The following is a 17,101-nucleotide window of genomic DNA, read 5'->3' as shown; positions in this document are numbered from 1 at the left end:
TTAAGTCCAGAATTTGTTAGTTTTCTGCTTTGATGATCTGTCAAGTAAAGTGTTGAATTCCCCCACTACTATCGTGTGGACATCTGTGTCTTTTTTATAGGTCTAGTACTTGTTTTATGAATCTGGGTGTTCCAATGTTGAGTGCATACATATTTAGGATAAATAGTTTTGCTGAATTGAACCCTTTATCTTTATGTAATGCTCTTCTTTGTCATTTATTTTTACTCCTTTTGGTTTAAAGTCTATTTTAACTAGTCAATGGATAAGCTTAAATTTCCTAGCATGCACTAGCAAAATACTTTTTGCAGTTTCTTCCCTCCCATCCCCCTCAACTTAATGAAGTACAGAAAGTATACCATTCAGAAAGGTGGTTTATCAATTCCACTTCCAAACACACAATTTCCCACCTAACTGGTCCTTAATGGATGAATCTACCCCAAGGCATAATATCACCTTTTGTAGTGCCCAGGAATTCATTCAGTCGCCCAAGGCCTATTAAGCAGTAGTGGTGACCTTGTGCCACCTTGATGCCTGGAAGATCCTACTGATAATCCATCTAGTTTCTCAATGCATAGTTCAACTCTTTCTTTCTTTATTCTAATCAGGCTTTCCATTTTCTCATATGAAGAGTGTTTGATTCTGGGTTATCTGTGAGTCCAGTTATTGAATACTTTTGCATAATATAGTAAATATGAATTTGAGAATTACTGACATTAACAATTGTAAATTGTTCAAAGTCAAGAACTGTCTTCAGGCCAGATTCCCATTAGATATCATTTTCTGGCACTGTATACATTGTAATTTTCATTTTTGCATTTGCCTTCAGGAAAGAGAGTGTCATGAGCTTATATGCATATAGAAGGAGAATAAGGGAAAAACATACAATAACAGGCAGACACATTCACTTGTTTTATTTTCATACATTTAATTCTATTAAACAGGTATTGATGGCTTTATTTTAATAAAATGAGTAAACAGAAATTCAGAATTCTTCTGCCCATACTTTAAGTGCTCATATTCTCCAGTTATATCCAAGGCCATCTGCTTTCATTCACAATCTCCTCCCACAGGGTGGCTAAGATTCCTTATCTGCTGCCTTTTACTCCTGCCCTGAGATTCAGACACATGCACCCAGTGATCTATTTGTCTGATGGTTCACCTCAATGTCCAACATATGCCAAACTGAACTAATTATTCATACACTGTATTTCATAAGGAATTGTATTAGTCTGTTCTCATGCTGCTAATAAAGACATACCTGAGATTGGGCAATTTATAAAGAAAAAGAGGTTTAATGGACTCACAGTTCCATGTGACTGGAAAGGCCTCACAATCATGGTGGAAGGCAAAGGAGGAGCAAAGTTATGTCTTACATGGTGGCAGGCAAGAGAGAGCATGTGCAGGGAAACTGCCCATTATAAAACCATCAGATCTCATGAGACTTATTCGCTATCATGAGAACAGCATGGGAAAGACCCGCTCCCATGATTCAATTACCTCCCACCAGGTCCCTCCCATGACATGTGGGAATTATGGGAGCTACAATTCAAGATTTGAGTGGGGATACAGCAAAACCATATCAGAATTGATTAGATTTTTTATTCAAAGATAACATACAGGCTAGAGTATCGGGAGAACCTGCTCCCGATGTTTAACGTGGGTTCTTTTCTATTTCCTAAGTGTCTCGGCTGGGTTGAGAAATAAAGGGAAAGAGCACAAGAGAGAGAAATTTAAAGCTGGGTGTCCGGGGGAGACATCACATGTCGGCAGGATCCGTGATGTTCCCTGAGCCGTAAAACCAGCAAGTTTTTATTAGTGATTTTCAAAAGGGGAGGGAGGGCATGAATAGGGTGCGAGTCACAGAGATCACATACTTCATAAGGTAATACAGTATCACAAAGCAAATGGAGGCAGGGCGAGATCACAGGACCACCGGATGAAGAGAAATTAAAATTGCTAATGAAGTTTTGGGCACGCATTGTCTTTGATAACATTTTATCAAAAACAGGGTTTGAGAGCAGGTAACCTGTCTGACCACAATTTATTAGGTGGGAATTTTCCCATCCTAGTAAGCCTGGGAGCACTATAGGAGACCGGGGCTTATTTCATCCCGTTGGACGGGACGCCTTAAAAAGGGGCCGTCTACAGGCCTACCTTCAGGGCGCATTCTTTTTCTCAGGGATGTTCCTTGCTGAGAAAAAGAATTCAGCGATATTTCTCCTATTTGCTTATGAAAGAGGAGGAATATAGCTCTGTTTCCATCTGGCTCACTGGCGGCCAGTTCAAAGTTACCTCTCTTGTTCTCTGATCATCACTGTTATCCTGTTCTTTTTTAAAGATGCCCAGATTTCATATTCAAACACACATGCTCTACAAAAAATTTGTGCAGTTGACACAATCATAGGGTCCTGAGCCGACATTCATCCTCCTCAGTTTACAAAGAAGATGACGGGATTAAGAGATTAAAGTAAAGACAGGCATAGGAAATCACAAGGATATTCATCGGAGAAGTGATAAGTGTCCATGAAATCTTCACAATTTATGTTCAGAGATTACAGTAAAGACAGGTGTAAGAAATTATAAAAGTATTAATTTGCAGAACTAATACATGTCCATGAAATCTTCACAATTTATGTTCTTCTGCTGTGGCTTCAGCCAGTCCCTCCGTTTGGGGTCCCTGACTTCCTGCAACACTAGAGGCAGCACAAATCTTAAGGGCATGACTTGATGAATATCCAGAAAGTGCACACATTTATATAAGCAGACCCCACATCAAGCTAAGATATAACCAGTAGCTAGTAGCACCCCCATACCCCTTTTAGTTTTTATCTTCCCCACTCTAAAAGTGACACTATCTTGATTTCTAATAACATAGATTAGTTTTGCTTGATTTTGAATGTTCTATAAATGGAATCATATAGTATGTTCCCTGTGTCTGGCTTCTTCAGCACAATATTATGAGATTCATCCATGTTGTTGTATATAGCTGTAGCATGTTCATCTCATAAATATATGATATTCTACTGTATTAACAAACCACAATTTATTTATTTTTAGTCAACTACTGATAGGGTTTTTGGTTAAGTATGAGGCTATTAAGCATAATGAAGCTATACATTTATTATACATGTTTTTAGCAAATATATGTACAGATTTCTGCTAGCTATATGGCCAAAATGGAATTGCTGGCTCAAGGTTACACGTAAGTTGACCTTAATAGATATTTCCAAATGCTTTTCTAAAGTGTATGCCAACTTACACACTATCAACACTATCAATAGCATACGTGAGTTCCCATTTATCCGTCCTTACTAACACTTGGTATTGCTAAAGAAGTCTTTTTGCATTTTAGCCATTCAGGTGTGTGCACAAATTTAATTTGCGTTTGCTTGGGAACTACTTGCTAATCATTTTTGCATGCTATGTTTCATTAAGTTGGTGCCACTGTCCACCTGGTCACAAATTAGAAATCTGGGCATCATCCTTGTCCCTCCTCTTTCTTTACACTCACATACTAATTTTTCCACATAAATATTTCTCAAATCTCTTGGCTCACTGCCATCGATTATTGCCAAAACCTTTATCCATTGCCTCTGTTGTTTCTTAATTTGTCAACTTCCACAGCCTCCTAAGTGCTTTATTCTTTTTGCTTCCAAATAGATGAGCTACAAAGCCATCAGAATTATCTACCCCTAACCTAAATCTGCCATGTTTTTGTTGTGTTTAAGCATTTCTGTGGCTCCTTACCCCTACCCAGATCACAAAAAGTCTAGTCCTCTTAAAATAGATATAAGACTTACCAAGAGTCTGGCTTTTGCCTTCTCATTTGGCCCCATCGCCCATCATTTTCTGTCACTGGTTCCATATTCTAGCTATGCCAAATTCTCTTTTTAGAGTTTTTTTTTCCCCCGGAAATACTGTACCTTCCATGTCCTTACTCCAAAACCATTCCATATGTCCTGCACTGCTCTTGAGAAGTCTCAGTTTACACTGAGTGAAAGGAAGGACTGCCAAACCTTGAGGTATTTCCTCTCCATAGGATGTTTATATTTTAACGAAGGATGAAAAACCAGTCTCTAGCAGTGGAATTTCTAGCATCAGTGTGCATGTGGAAGAAATACAAAATTACACCATGAAGCATGCAGCCTACGCATAAAAACAGTCCTTTGAAATAATAATTTTTGAGTATATTTAGAAAAGAATAAATCTGTATCCTTATGTAAATCCTTACACTAAATTAAATTCCAGATGGATCAAAGGTTTGAATATACATATAAATAACTTAAAAGTGTTAGAAGAAAGTATCATTTAAAATAATTTTATGACAGGAAAAGCCTTTCCAAACATCATAAAAAAGAAACTATGAGAGAAAAGATGGATAAATTTGATTCCATAAGGAAAAACACAAAACATGAATGTGAAACAAAATCAGTATAAATTTGGTTGAAAGACAATAGTAAACTCGATGTGGTGCACAAGATTTTCTATATGTCATTATTGCTTGCTTGAAGTGGCATGGCCTTTTTGGACAAAAGTGTAGTGCTTGTGCCAAATGAATGAATAAAATGTTCATTCAATGAATGATTTCATTTTGGAGCCATTAACATGGTGATATATATTTTCAATATGGTCATTATCTATTCTTGAAAGGGGAAATAAATAGGTTGCATTCTGATTTTAAAGCAATTTTATGTAAAATTATATGTTGATCCAACACATTTTTAAGAATTATATGCATATATATATGCATATAATGCATGTGAGTGTTTATGCACAGAGAGGTGGAGGACATAGGTTCTAAGGTATGAGGACAGACACTTTTCTCTCTTGCACACACATTTGAATCTGCAGTGCCTGTCAACTACTACAGGAGTCCCCAACTCCAGGGCAATGGACCAATACTGGTGCATGGCCCATTAGGAACCAGATCCCACAGGAGGAGGTGAGTGGAGTGACAGGCAAGTGAGCAAAGCTTCATCCATATTTACAGCTATTCCCCATCACTCACATTACCTCCTGAGCTCCATTTCCTGTCAGATCAGCCATGATATTAGATCATCATTGGAACCGATTGTGAACCGCGCATGCAAGGGATCTAGGTTGTGCACTCCTTATGAGAATCTAATACCTGATGATCTGTCACTGTTTCCCATCACTCTCAGATGGGACCATCTGGTTGCAGGAAAACAAGCTCACGGGTCCCACTGAATCTACATTATGGTGAGTTGTATTATTATGTCATTATATATTATAATGTAATAATAATAGAAATAAAGTGCACAATAAATGCTTGAATCATCCTGATAACCATCCCCCAACTCCCAGCCCCACCCCCCCATCCATGGAAAAATTATCTTCATGAAACCAGTACCTGGTGCAAAAAGGTTGGGGAATGCTGAACAAGTAAATGTTCAATAAATGTTTGGGAGCAGAAAGGATTCAGTAAAGGAAAGAAAGGCGAATGGAAAGATGATTTGCAAAAATGTTTATAGCAGTTGATGAACTTTTGGATTGTTTTCACTTTTAATATTGTACTTTTCTATATTTCTTTGATGTTTTTTCTCTCCAAGGAGCATATACAGTTAGAAAATAGTAACAATGTCATTTTTAACAAATAAAAGCTTTGTAGCTGGTATACATTGGCCAGGTTTAGGAATATGTGAGAGATCCAAGAGTAGTCTGAGACTGAGGAGAAAGAGCTTTCATATGGCCAACCAGCAAGAATGGGTTTTTGTTGCAATCGCAGTTTTAGTGTTCTCTTGCCATCCAAAAGGTAACCATTTCATCTTTAGGTAAAAATAGAAGATTTTCACCCCAAATATGGCAGATGATGCCAACAATTCCAGAACCAGAAACTTTCCTCTGCTAACGGAAGTCCCCTGTGCAAGCTGGCCCCATCTCAGCCTCCCACTAGAGGCTCCTTGTCAGTATTAGCCAGACCCATGGGATTTGCACTGGTACCTGAATTAGAGTTTTCTCTGCTCTCCCTCCTCTCTTCCTGGCCCCCTCAAAAACTTTGCAGTTTTTCCCTCAGTCACTGATTTCCATCTTTTAGATGTCCTAGGCACATGATCCAGTTCTAGTTTCTGCAACAGACAATTAGAAAAATGTCTGTCTGCCAGGAGAGGAAATAGGATGCTGAAGTGGTACCTCCTTTGCCCCACATAAAGTGCTTCTGTCTGGATCTTCTCCCAGAATCCTTGGGAGCAGAGGCTGCTGCCAACGGGGTTTGCTTTTTCAGATGGAGATTGGCAAGTCAGAGATAGTCTCCCTCTGTGCTGTGAGAACACTCAGGCCAGATTACAGGAATGCAGCCTCTTTGGGGTTTGCCCTCGAAATGCCTCTAGAACCTGAAGCCAGTGTTATCTGCCCAGGGCTGGAGACAGCCAGGCTCCAGTCAGTTCAGTCCAGCAACTCAGCACTTGGCTTGCCAAAGTCTTTCCAATTTGGCCCCTCATATTGACAGAGACAACCTATTTCCTTCTAAGTGAATAGAAACTGAATTCTTTTCTGGGGCACTTTTTAAAGCAGTTGGTCTTGGCCCTAGAGAACTGATGCACTTGCCCTTAATTTGATGTTTTTATATATATATATTTGTGTGTGTGTGTGTGTGTGTGTGTTTTAGGAAATCAGCATGGTTTCTAATTCTTCTAACCACACACTGGATAAACTCACTTTACACTCACTTTGAAGAATTATAGTGCAGCGATCTCCCAAGCAGCAAACCAGAAAAATCTGACTTAAATGCACATCTGATCATGCTACTAGTGTGGTGGAAATAAAGACCACAAATTTAACCTTCTAAGTTGAGTCTCTGCCATCTTCAAACAGGTGGACAAAATGAAAAAGACTCACAAACAGCAGTGACTCTATATCCTGTCTGCTTGATGATTGTAGTTCTGTTTGCTCTATTGTGCAACTGGCATAGTAGTTTAAGCAAATAATCAGGGTTATCCATGCCACAGCTGTTACTTTTTGTTGTTAGTGGTCTACTTCTAAGAACAGCTGCTGCTTTTTCTTAAGTAAAAGGTGTTTGCTTTGTGTGTGTGTGTGTATGTGTTTATGTTTTATGTTTGTTTAGGCATGGAATTTTTGGACAGGGGTTTACTATGACAAATGGGAACTTTGGGAAGAGCCTCTCTTTCCATACAGGGTGGGGGACTGTGGGTATTTCTGGAAGAAGAGGGGTCAATGGAGACCTCCTCATTAGTCAGTGCACCAGAGAGTCAGTGACAAAAATCTGATTCAAAGTAGCTCAAGCTATTAGAAGGCTAATGGAGAGGAGGGGGGCACATGATAAAAGAAATCACTGAAGGATCAGTTTTAGGAAGGGGAAAGCAGGGCAGCTTTGGAGACTTGAGTCTGGAAGAAAGGCGTTGAAAGCTGCCACAGTTCTCTCTCTCCCTCTCTCTCATAGTCTACCCAGGGCCGACTCCAAAAGTCCTTTGTACCTGTCCTTCAGGAGACTGCTTTGTGGGATGTTCCTCACAAGCACGTTTATGATCTGGATCTATCTTTATAATTTCACACCTCACTCTGCAGTTCTGAATGCATTTCAGTTCCTCAGTTAAGCCGTTTGTTTCCTTCTGCAGTCTCCTGTCTCATGCACTTAGCAAACTGCCTAACTTTCAAGATTCCATTCCAATGGTAACTCCTTGGAGAGACGTTCTCGCAACACCATCCTTCTCCAGGCAATTTCTCCCTCTTGTGCCTTGCCATAACTTCTTGTTCAGTTATTACTATTACCAATAGTAATTAGTATTTAGTTGTTACTAAACTATTACTGTACTTCTTATCACTGAGTTATAATTAACATGACCATAATCATTTGTTTAATGTGTTTTACTGTCTCTCTTCCTCCGGACTGTTGGGTATATTGGGCTCTCTTCATCTTTGTACTCAGGGCCCATCATAGGCCCTGGCACCCCATAGATGTTTGTAGAGTGAGATGAATAAATTAATGAGAGAGAGAGGAAAAGCATTTAAATCTGACCAGGTTTACATGTACTTTAGAAGAGTTTATAGAGGATTCTATAATTCCAAAGCCTACATCTTCAAAACAGTCTGTATTGGAACCATGTTTGTGAATCAGAGAGTAGTTGGTGCACAGCAAGCCTCAACATGGTATTTAAATTAGTTAAGCTACACCTAGCAGCTGATATGCTGTGGGAGGGTAGGGGGAGGTGCTTAGAACAGCTAAGAGATATATGTGAGGATAAGAAAATCGCAGCATTTCAAACAGGAAAAGGTGTGTTTTGCATCTTCCAGGGCAGCTCTAATTTTAAACATTTGGTCTCATTGTCTTCTTAAGCATACTTAAGCTTCTGTTAGATTGTTGTTCTGATATCTTGGCAAGAGGAATATGGTAACATTAGGTAAAATTAATCTGTCCATTTGCTAATAGAAAAGAGAGGCAGGAAAATGAAGGTACAAAGAGACTGAATAGAATGATAAGAATTTATCCTAATTGGAACTTTCAACCTAGTAAAATAGTCTGACAATACAAGTCAGAGAGAAGCCAATATATGAAAATTTAAATTAAACATACAATGTTATCACTTGAGGATAAAATGTTCAAGTATCACATTGTATTTGGGTACCTGATATCTTTTTAAAATGTTCATTTACACAAGGAAAGCCTACAGTTTTCCTTTCAGTCATTTTGTCAGACTTATGAGAAGCATGGTTCTCAAATCAAATAATTCTCATGTGTTGATAATGATTTTTAATTTTAGGGCAAAATAAAACTTAAGACTGGTTCCCAATTCTAGACGATCTACTGAATCTACTGCAGATATAATCTACTATCCTCCTACCTCCTATTCTCTTGCTAGATTCTGGTTCTAAATAGCTCTGAAGTGGAACTTATTTGAAAGGTTTTAAAGAAGAAAAAAAGTTAACATTTAGAGGGCTGAGCTTGTAAACTAGTGCTTCTCAGGATTTGGTCTTGTTCTAACCCAATCAGTCACCTGGGTGCTTAAGAAAAAGCTAATTCTCAGGCTGTGGCGAGGGCCTATTGAATTAGAACCTCTAGATGGAAAAGTCAAGAATCTGTACTTTACATATGCTCCCCAGATGATTCTTATGCACATCAGTATTTGAGATCCATAAGTAATTGGTTTCTGATTTAAAATAAATAAATATTGATGACTGTAAGCATCTACCTTATAATATTTATAATAATATCTTGATTAGGATGCTCAGATAATTAGGAATTCCAGTTCGTTTAATTTTGTGTCAAATTCATTCTGAACTGAGCTAGGAGAGCTGTCATCTTTTGGAAACTAATAATAAATTCTGACATTTCTAGGAAGCTAATGTTATAAACTCACCATGGGTCCATTTATGCACAGGACCCACAAGCCTCCAGGGAAGTACTACCCTCAAAGAAGAGAATATGAAGCGTCCCCATTTGGCCCAAAGGTAATGGGCTGATGCCAGGAGGGAGGCCAGCCAAGGAGACGGAGGTAGTAAAAATCAGAAGTTTACACACCAGAAATGAAATCAGTAACATTTTCAGAATACCCAGGCTCCTGCTTTATATCACAGACCGAGCATGAAGGGGGAGACGGATAATTTCCAATGTTGAAGTGGCTGGTTAAGTGCACACTATAACACAAAGAGAATGGTGGCTTCTACCCACAGACTTCACTGAGATGAAGTGGGAGGGGAATCACATATATGCACACTGAGAAGGTCAGAAGAAAGTCCACTGTGGCTAGAGCATGAGGGGAAGAACATAGTGAGCTCTGTGTGACGCTGAAAAGATACTTTTTTCCTAGTACATGAGAGGCAAATGCTGTGGACTTCCTGAAATCACTTGATTTTTGGAGTAGGTGGTTTTCTTGTAAATTACAGATGTGCATGCAACTGAAGAAACACTTCTTTCCTACTGTTTTCATGATATTCATAATGCTTACAGAAACAGGGATTGTATATGGTTCCCTTATTGAAAAGTGTTCTAAAATGCCATGTTCCTATCATAATAACCAGAGTAGAGAAAGTTAACATGCAGTGATAAGAATGAGCACAAGACTATGTATGTCAGAAGCCCAGTATTCTAATGCTGGGGCTCATTTCCTGCTGTTTGACTTTGAGTAAGCTTTAGTTCTCTTTGCCATCTACTTCCTAGGGTTCTGCAATGCTTAAGTTAAATAATAAATGGGAGAGTACTATACAGACGTAAGTTGGGATGATTGTAATTGAATTTACTCTTGATGGAAGAGTCTTGGTGATTCCCTAGAGCAGTTGTTCCCGGGGTTGTATCTAAAAGCCTGTGTAACTTTAAAAAACATAATGTATATCTGGGCCCTGACCCTGGATATTCTGATGTGGGGAGGGAAGGCACCTACATATGTATTTAAAATTCTTCTGATAATTTTAAATACATATGATAACACTAGAGATTGAGAGTTTTAGTGTAGAGGTTGGTGGTGAGTACACAGAGCCCTGGCAACCTGAGTCCTGGCTCTGCCCTCAGCAAATATTTTTCAGCTGTGGGAGGAAGCTCAGCAGGATGTCGAAAATGTCACTAAGTTCTTCATTCTTCATTTTCTCCACTTGTCAAAGGCAGAGCTGGACTAACCAGTGAACTTCTACCTTTTGAAATCCATAGACTTTACTCAATGTGAATTTTACTTGGAAGCTTTAACATGTAAAACAGAAAAAAGCAGCATTGTTTTGATTTCTGCTCAGCAGTTTCCCTATGGGACTTCAAAAACCATAGGACTGGACGGTCGATAACATCCCCTCTGGCACTAGAATCTTATTCAAGGCATGGAAAACATACACGAATTTGTATTGGCTCCATTTGGGAGGCCAGAAGATCCATGGCGTACACACACACACACACACACACACACACACACACACACACACACACAAACACTCTGACGACTGTGAATTAGGTGAGTAAGCAAGCAAAACTGACCCTTTACCTGTTTGCTCTGTTATCTTTCTCTCTGCCCTTCTTCTGCCCTGCTCTGTTTTCCGGATGCCTTTGCCAACCGGCTTCCAGCCATATTTGGCCAAAAGTATACAGTGGCAGGAGATTGAAGGACAGGAGAAAATGTAAACTAGAGCATTTCAACTTCTCTTTCTCTGCGTTGGTTGATGTCATGTGCTTTTATCCATTTCCTGCTATGATTTTTCTCAGGGAAAATTGTTTTCTACCAACTTGGGAGATTTTTGCCTCCAAATATCCCTTGACTACCTGATTTATCATCTCTTTTCACTTTGACTTTCCAATGGAAAAGTCAGATGATACATAGATTGACCTGGGTCATCATGTTAAAGAAATTCCATGGTAAGGGAAGTGAGGGTAACCTAAGAAAAAAAAAATCCACTCCTAGTATATACCCAAGTGGAATGGAAGCATATCCATGGAGACTTGCACATCACTGTTTTTAGCAGCATTATTCATAACAGTCAAAACTTGGAAACAACCTAAAGAACCATCAGCTGGTAAACAGATGGACAAAATGTGTATATCTATACAGCAGAATGCTATTTAACAACAAAAAGGCACAAACTACTGACGTATCCTACAACACTGATAAAATTCAAAAACACGTTAGGTAAAAGATGCTAGACACAAGAGGCCTCTTGTTGTTTGATTCAATTTATATAAAATGTCCAAAAAAGGCAAATCTATAGAGACAGAAAGTAGATTAGTTGTTGCCTGGCATGGAGTAGGGGTGGGAATTAACCCATAAAATGGGCATGAGGCATCCTACTGGGGTGATGGAAATGTTCTAAAACTAATGTATTGTGATGGTTGCCTCCACTAGGAAAATGCACTAAGAAATCATTGAATTGTACACTTGATGTGAGTGAATTATATGATAAGTAAAATATACCTCAATGAAGTCATCTTTTAAAAGGAGAAAGATAATAGGCAATAGCACTGTTATTAATCTGGGCCTTTTTAGATGCCAATCAATGAGTTATTATGTCACTTTCAGCTACATTATTCACATATATATGTCATTTTCATGGACTTTCATCACAAAATAATGTCGAAGAGTGTTTCAGAAGTCTAAACAGAATATCATCACTCTGGTACTCCTATGCTCCTATTGGAATTCAGAAAACAATACCCAAAAAAAGGCCTCAGAAGCAGTCTAAATTTCTCTCCAAACTTCTCCTGTCCTCCAGCCTCTCATTCTCATTCTTCCATGAGGCTAGATATAGAAACTAGAATCCCTCTTCCACAGGGTAGGTTATGGAAATCACAACCCCTTTTTCCCAAAGCCAGCCATAAAACCTAAACACATCACTCTAACTTTTGTTGCACCTTTCTGTGTGAAAACTGGCCATAAACAAATTATCTGACCTAACTTCTATGACTGCAGGTCATATGACCCCTATTCCAGACAAGGATTTGCCATACACCCAGAAGGAAGGAATGCTGCTCAGAGAGAACGAGAAGAATCTAGACAGACAGGACTTGCTGCATCTCCCCACTCAGTCTATTAGCATTAGGTCATACCCTTTTAGGTCCACCATATTTCTACATGGCCGTACTTTCTTTGGTGAACCTTAAGCATAAAAATGGGCAATTTCCCTTGTATATTTGGGTGTTTATTCGGAAGTCTACCATGTGCACATTAGACAAAGTTGTATGCCTTTTCTCTAATTAATCTACCTTGTATGAGATGATTTTTCAGTGAACCTTCAGAAGGGGAAGAAAAACTTGCCCATTAGCCCCAACACACCCATTCTGTTTCATCAAAAGAGACAATATGATCTAATGTAGTTCAGGCTCTCAGACATATATACTGATTAAAAATAGAAAATGATCAATTTGTTTGGAGGTTAGGACTTTAAATCCTCCAACCCCCAAATAGAAACTGGTGGTCTAATAGTGATTCACACCGGAGGTTTGAAGAAATACTAGCTGGTGCCGAATAGCGTGCACTCAGAGACTTGGAAGACGGTGCTTGCCTCTGTTTTCAGCACCCAGTAGCCGGGAGATAGGTGATAAACAAATGCTTTTAAAAGTAATTTCTATCCAAATTGTAATAGCTTTAATTCCCATGATCTGAAGGAAAAGAAGCCCTCTTTGTCTTGCTGTGTGATGGCAATAAGGTGCTTGCTGTGAAAGGCTGCTGCTCATAACAATGCTCAGTGACTCACATAATAATCTATTGATTCTTCCCACACTGAATTTGTCATTACCTCCAGATTAAAGTCCCCTTTTCTGATTTTAGTGTTCACACATCTGCCATCAACAGTCCATTGAGTATTGGGCTCTGCTCTTAGAAATGACTGAGCTGGATATTTTGTTTCTTAGTTTTATTATTCTTTCATGCTTTCTGTCTGGGAGGGAAAATAATAGTCCTTCACCTCCCTACACCCAAACCTATACCTCAGCATGGCTGGAAAAGGAGCGATTACTCCTCACTCAGCCATAGCTCTGTCATCATTAATTGAAGTAACTGAGAAAATTACTGGACCGTAGGTTTTTCATCTTTAAAACTGAGACTTCTTATTGTGCCTGTCTCCCTCATAGCATGGTCATGAAGAGAAAATGTAATAGATACAAACATCTTTTTAAAATATTTCCTGGAGGAGAGGTTCTGGGACATTTTGATTCTGGGCTGAAATCAAGCTGAGTTCGGACTTTTTGGGAGATACTGGAGGGAAGTAGACTAGACTTAACTGAAAATTTTCAAAGCTGCATTACTTTCAGGCTCTTGAAGCTCTCTGCTTGGTGCTCCTCTCTCTGGATTCTTTGCAGCTGATTGGAGTACAGGAAGGACAGCTGTAGGTCCTTCGGTAATTGAATCTTAAGGGGACTGACAATAGATGCCATTACATCCCCCTCCAGCCACACATTACTCCCACTAGCAAGATAACCATCCACAATCCAAATCCTGTCCTCTGCACGCTTCTCCACTGCCTCTCCGCTTCCCTGCCACATCTAATATTCTTTTCATCTTTCCTTAACAGACGCCTAAATGCCTGATGTGTGACAGCAATGCCTGTTCCCATGGAGCCGCTGCTTCTGAGAAAGCTTGAAACAGACAAAGAACAAGGCAGAAATGGCCTTCTCACTAGAGATGAAAAGAAGCTGCCCTGGTGAGGAAATCGGATCCCAGCTTCTGTCACTAAGATTCTTCTCTTCTGCCTCTGGTTGTCCTCATTGTTAACCCCTAGAAGCAATCGCTCGCTCACAAAGCAACACACACAATAGAGTGAACAGTGATTCTACAACCTGATTCTGGTAAAGGCGACCACAGTGGTAAGAGTGATCCACACAAGTATAGGGCCTCCTGATTAAAACACTAAGATTTCATCTCACGTTGTGCCTTTATACTGTTGAGATACTAAAGAGGACACTAAAGATCAAAGTGCTACTTTACAACATTTTGAAGAAAACAACTGCTACCTGTGTATCAGTTTGTGCAGATGCATTACACAGCTTAGCTGTGTCTGTACCTGTTTATTAGAATCAAAGTATTTTTAAAGTACCTAAGGCTGGGCACAGTGGCTCACACCTGTAATCCCAGCACTTTAGGAGGCTGAGGCAAGTGGATCACTTGAGATCAGGAATCTAAGACCAGCCTGGCCAATATGGTGAAACCCCATCTCTACTAAAAACACAAAAATTAGCCAGGCATGGTGGCACATGCCTGTAATCCCAGTGACTCAAGAGGCTGAGGTATGATAATCGTTTGAACCCAGGAGGAGAGGTTGCAGTGAGTGGAGATGGCACCACTGCACTCCAGCCTGGATGACAAAGTGAGACCCTGTCTCAAAAAAAAAAAAAAAAAAAGGTACCTCAAACTTGTTATACAATTTAGCCTCGTCCCCACCCAAATCTCATCTTGAATTGAATTATGGGGACAGGTCTTTCCTGTGCTGTTCTTGTGATAGTGAATGAGTCTCACAAGATCTGATGGTTTTAAAAATGGGAGTTTCCCTGCACAAGCTCCCTTTTGTTGCCTCTGCCATCCACGTAAGATGTGACTTGCTCTTCTTTGCCTTCCACCATGATTGTGAGGCCTTCCCAGTCATGTGGAACTGTAAATCCAATAAATCTCTTTCTTTTGTAAATTGTCCGGTCTCAGGTATGTCTTTATCAGCAGCATGAAAACAGATTAATACAGCATGTGAGATACAATGATGGGCACTGAAGAAACAAGGGTGGCACAGCCCCTGCTTTCCAGAAGCTCACACTTTAGAAAGGCAAGTGTATTAATAACTACTTATATATAACATTTGTGTTATTTAGAAAATGCAGTAAGAGCACAGATGAAGAACAAAGTACAGTGGTAAAGAAGAGAGAGTTTATGAGAAAGGTGGAAGAGAAAAGACACTTATGCTGGGCTGCAAAGGATGAGTTAACATTTCAATTCCCATCCTTAGACAAAGCTGGGAAGAGCATTTCAGCATAGGCAAACTGAATAAAGGCCTTGAGACCTGGAAGTGCATGTCATGCCCAAAAAACATGTAAACCTGAAGGCTTTGAGAGCTAGATAATATTTCACCAACTATGGTGATCAAAATCACCGTCATTTGGGGTGTTTGCTTAATTTTTTAGCTTCCTAAACCCTAGCACAAGCCCACTGAATCAGAATATCTGAAGGTGGCAAGAGGAATCTATATTTTAGAAGCAACCCTTTCTCCTCCAAATTCTTCATAGAGTGAGTGTGATGAATAAAGGTTGAGGACCATCTGGTTTAGGCTGTTCTAGGTGGGGTGGAGATGTAGGGAAGGACAAACCGTAAGGCTGTTACTCCAAGTTGTGCTGTGGTTATGTGCCTATACACTATCACACAGACTGGTCAATTCTGTTCCAAATATGTTCAGTGTTAAACAGAACCCAGTGTTGTAAACTGTAATTACACATTGTAAAACTTCTGTAAACGGAAGCCTACTTCTCATACATTGAAAGAGCCAAAAGGCAAGATGCAACTGAGCCTGTGTAAAAATGGTGAAATGTTTTCCAGACTCCAGCTACAAGGAGAATCCTCTTTGTAATGCTGAGTGTCATGATTAAAATCTCCCACTGTTCAGCAGCATAAAACTGTCTCAAGGAGTCTCCAAAGAGAGTCATATCAGAGTATCTTGCAGCAGTCTTTCCATCCTCAAGCTTGGTTGTCTCTCTACACAGACCTACATGAAAGCAGAGACACTGCAAACAAGAAAGGGCAGAGAGCAAGCTGGGAAGTTGATGAGCTTGGAATTTGATGAGCTCCTTGTCTGAAACACGAAGCCTGAACCAGAAGAACTGGATGTTCTCGAGAGAGATGGACCTCTCCTCAATGGGAATATCAACATCAGTACAAATTGATGACTCCAGTTAAGAAACAGGCAACACTAGTCAGAGCAGCACATAAAGCCAGAAGGAGACAAAATATTGGTAGCCACTCAGAGCTATGCACTTTCCCAGCCTGTTCTTAGAGTGAATTGTTGCTAATGTCAGAGCCGTGTAGTAGTCCTAGTACCAATCATCCCAATAATTTCACGTACCAACATCCACAATTAAGTTACTGGTTTATAAACCATAAACCACAATTTATCTAGAGTGTTGACTTAATGTTTTTCAGCAAAGTTTTTTTCCCCATCTAAGGTAACATTTCTCATATTATGGACCCCTCCCTTGAGATTGTTAAAATGAAGAGACTTGGGTACCACCCACAACTCTCTGAGGTTAAGGCCCAGGAATCTGCTTTTTCACACACTCCCTCAGAACATTCTCTCTCACAAGGACTTTCCCTTCAGGGAACTACTGTTACACTCAGTACTGAATAGTGTATGTGTATTTTTGTTTTCTATTAGAATTTTGCTAGTGGGGCTTTGATTGGCAATAGGATGTGGCTGGAATAACATAGGGATTTTAGCCTGCATTGTTAGCTAACTGCCTGGGTTCCCTGTGACATGTCTCTCAGGTATCTCTAGCTCAGCAACTTTCCCACTCTCATCAACCTTCCCATCCTCAATCCACCCAACCCCCACTCTCCCACATTAAAATCAAAGAACCTCTACGGTAAAGTCCCTGGTTAAACAATCATCTTCAGGTACTGTCAAAGTAAGATAACTGAACTAGGCTCCCTTGTTGGTACCAATCAGATTGGGTAGGACAGCAAACAGA

At 39.7% G+C, this 17,101-nt stretch overlaps 1 long non-coding RNA gene across 1 annotated transcript in view; it reads left to right on the top strand.

The window, feature by feature from the left end:
- LOC135964966 (uncharacterized) overlaps nucleotides 1-15,060 on the top strand; it is a 30,729-nt gene extending 15,669 nt beyond the window's left edge. The window contains exon 2 of the long non-coding RNA XR_010577701.1: nucleotides 13,954-15,060. This is a non-coding gene — a long non-coding RNA (uncharacterized lncRNA). The remainder of the gene's footprint in view (nucleotides 1-13,953) is intronic.
- The last annotated feature ends 2,041 nt before the right edge of the window (nucleotides 15,061-17,101 follow it).

Source organism: Macaca fascicularis, chromosome 9 (assembly GCF_037993035.2).
Source record: "Macaca fascicularis isolate 582-1 chromosome 9, T2T-MFA8v1.1".
Classification (NCBI taxonomy): domain Eukaryota; kingdom Metazoa; phylum Chordata; class Mammalia; order Primates; family Cercopithecidae; genus Macaca; species Macaca fascicularis.
This window is presented reverse-complemented; position numbering and strand designations above follow the sequence as displayed.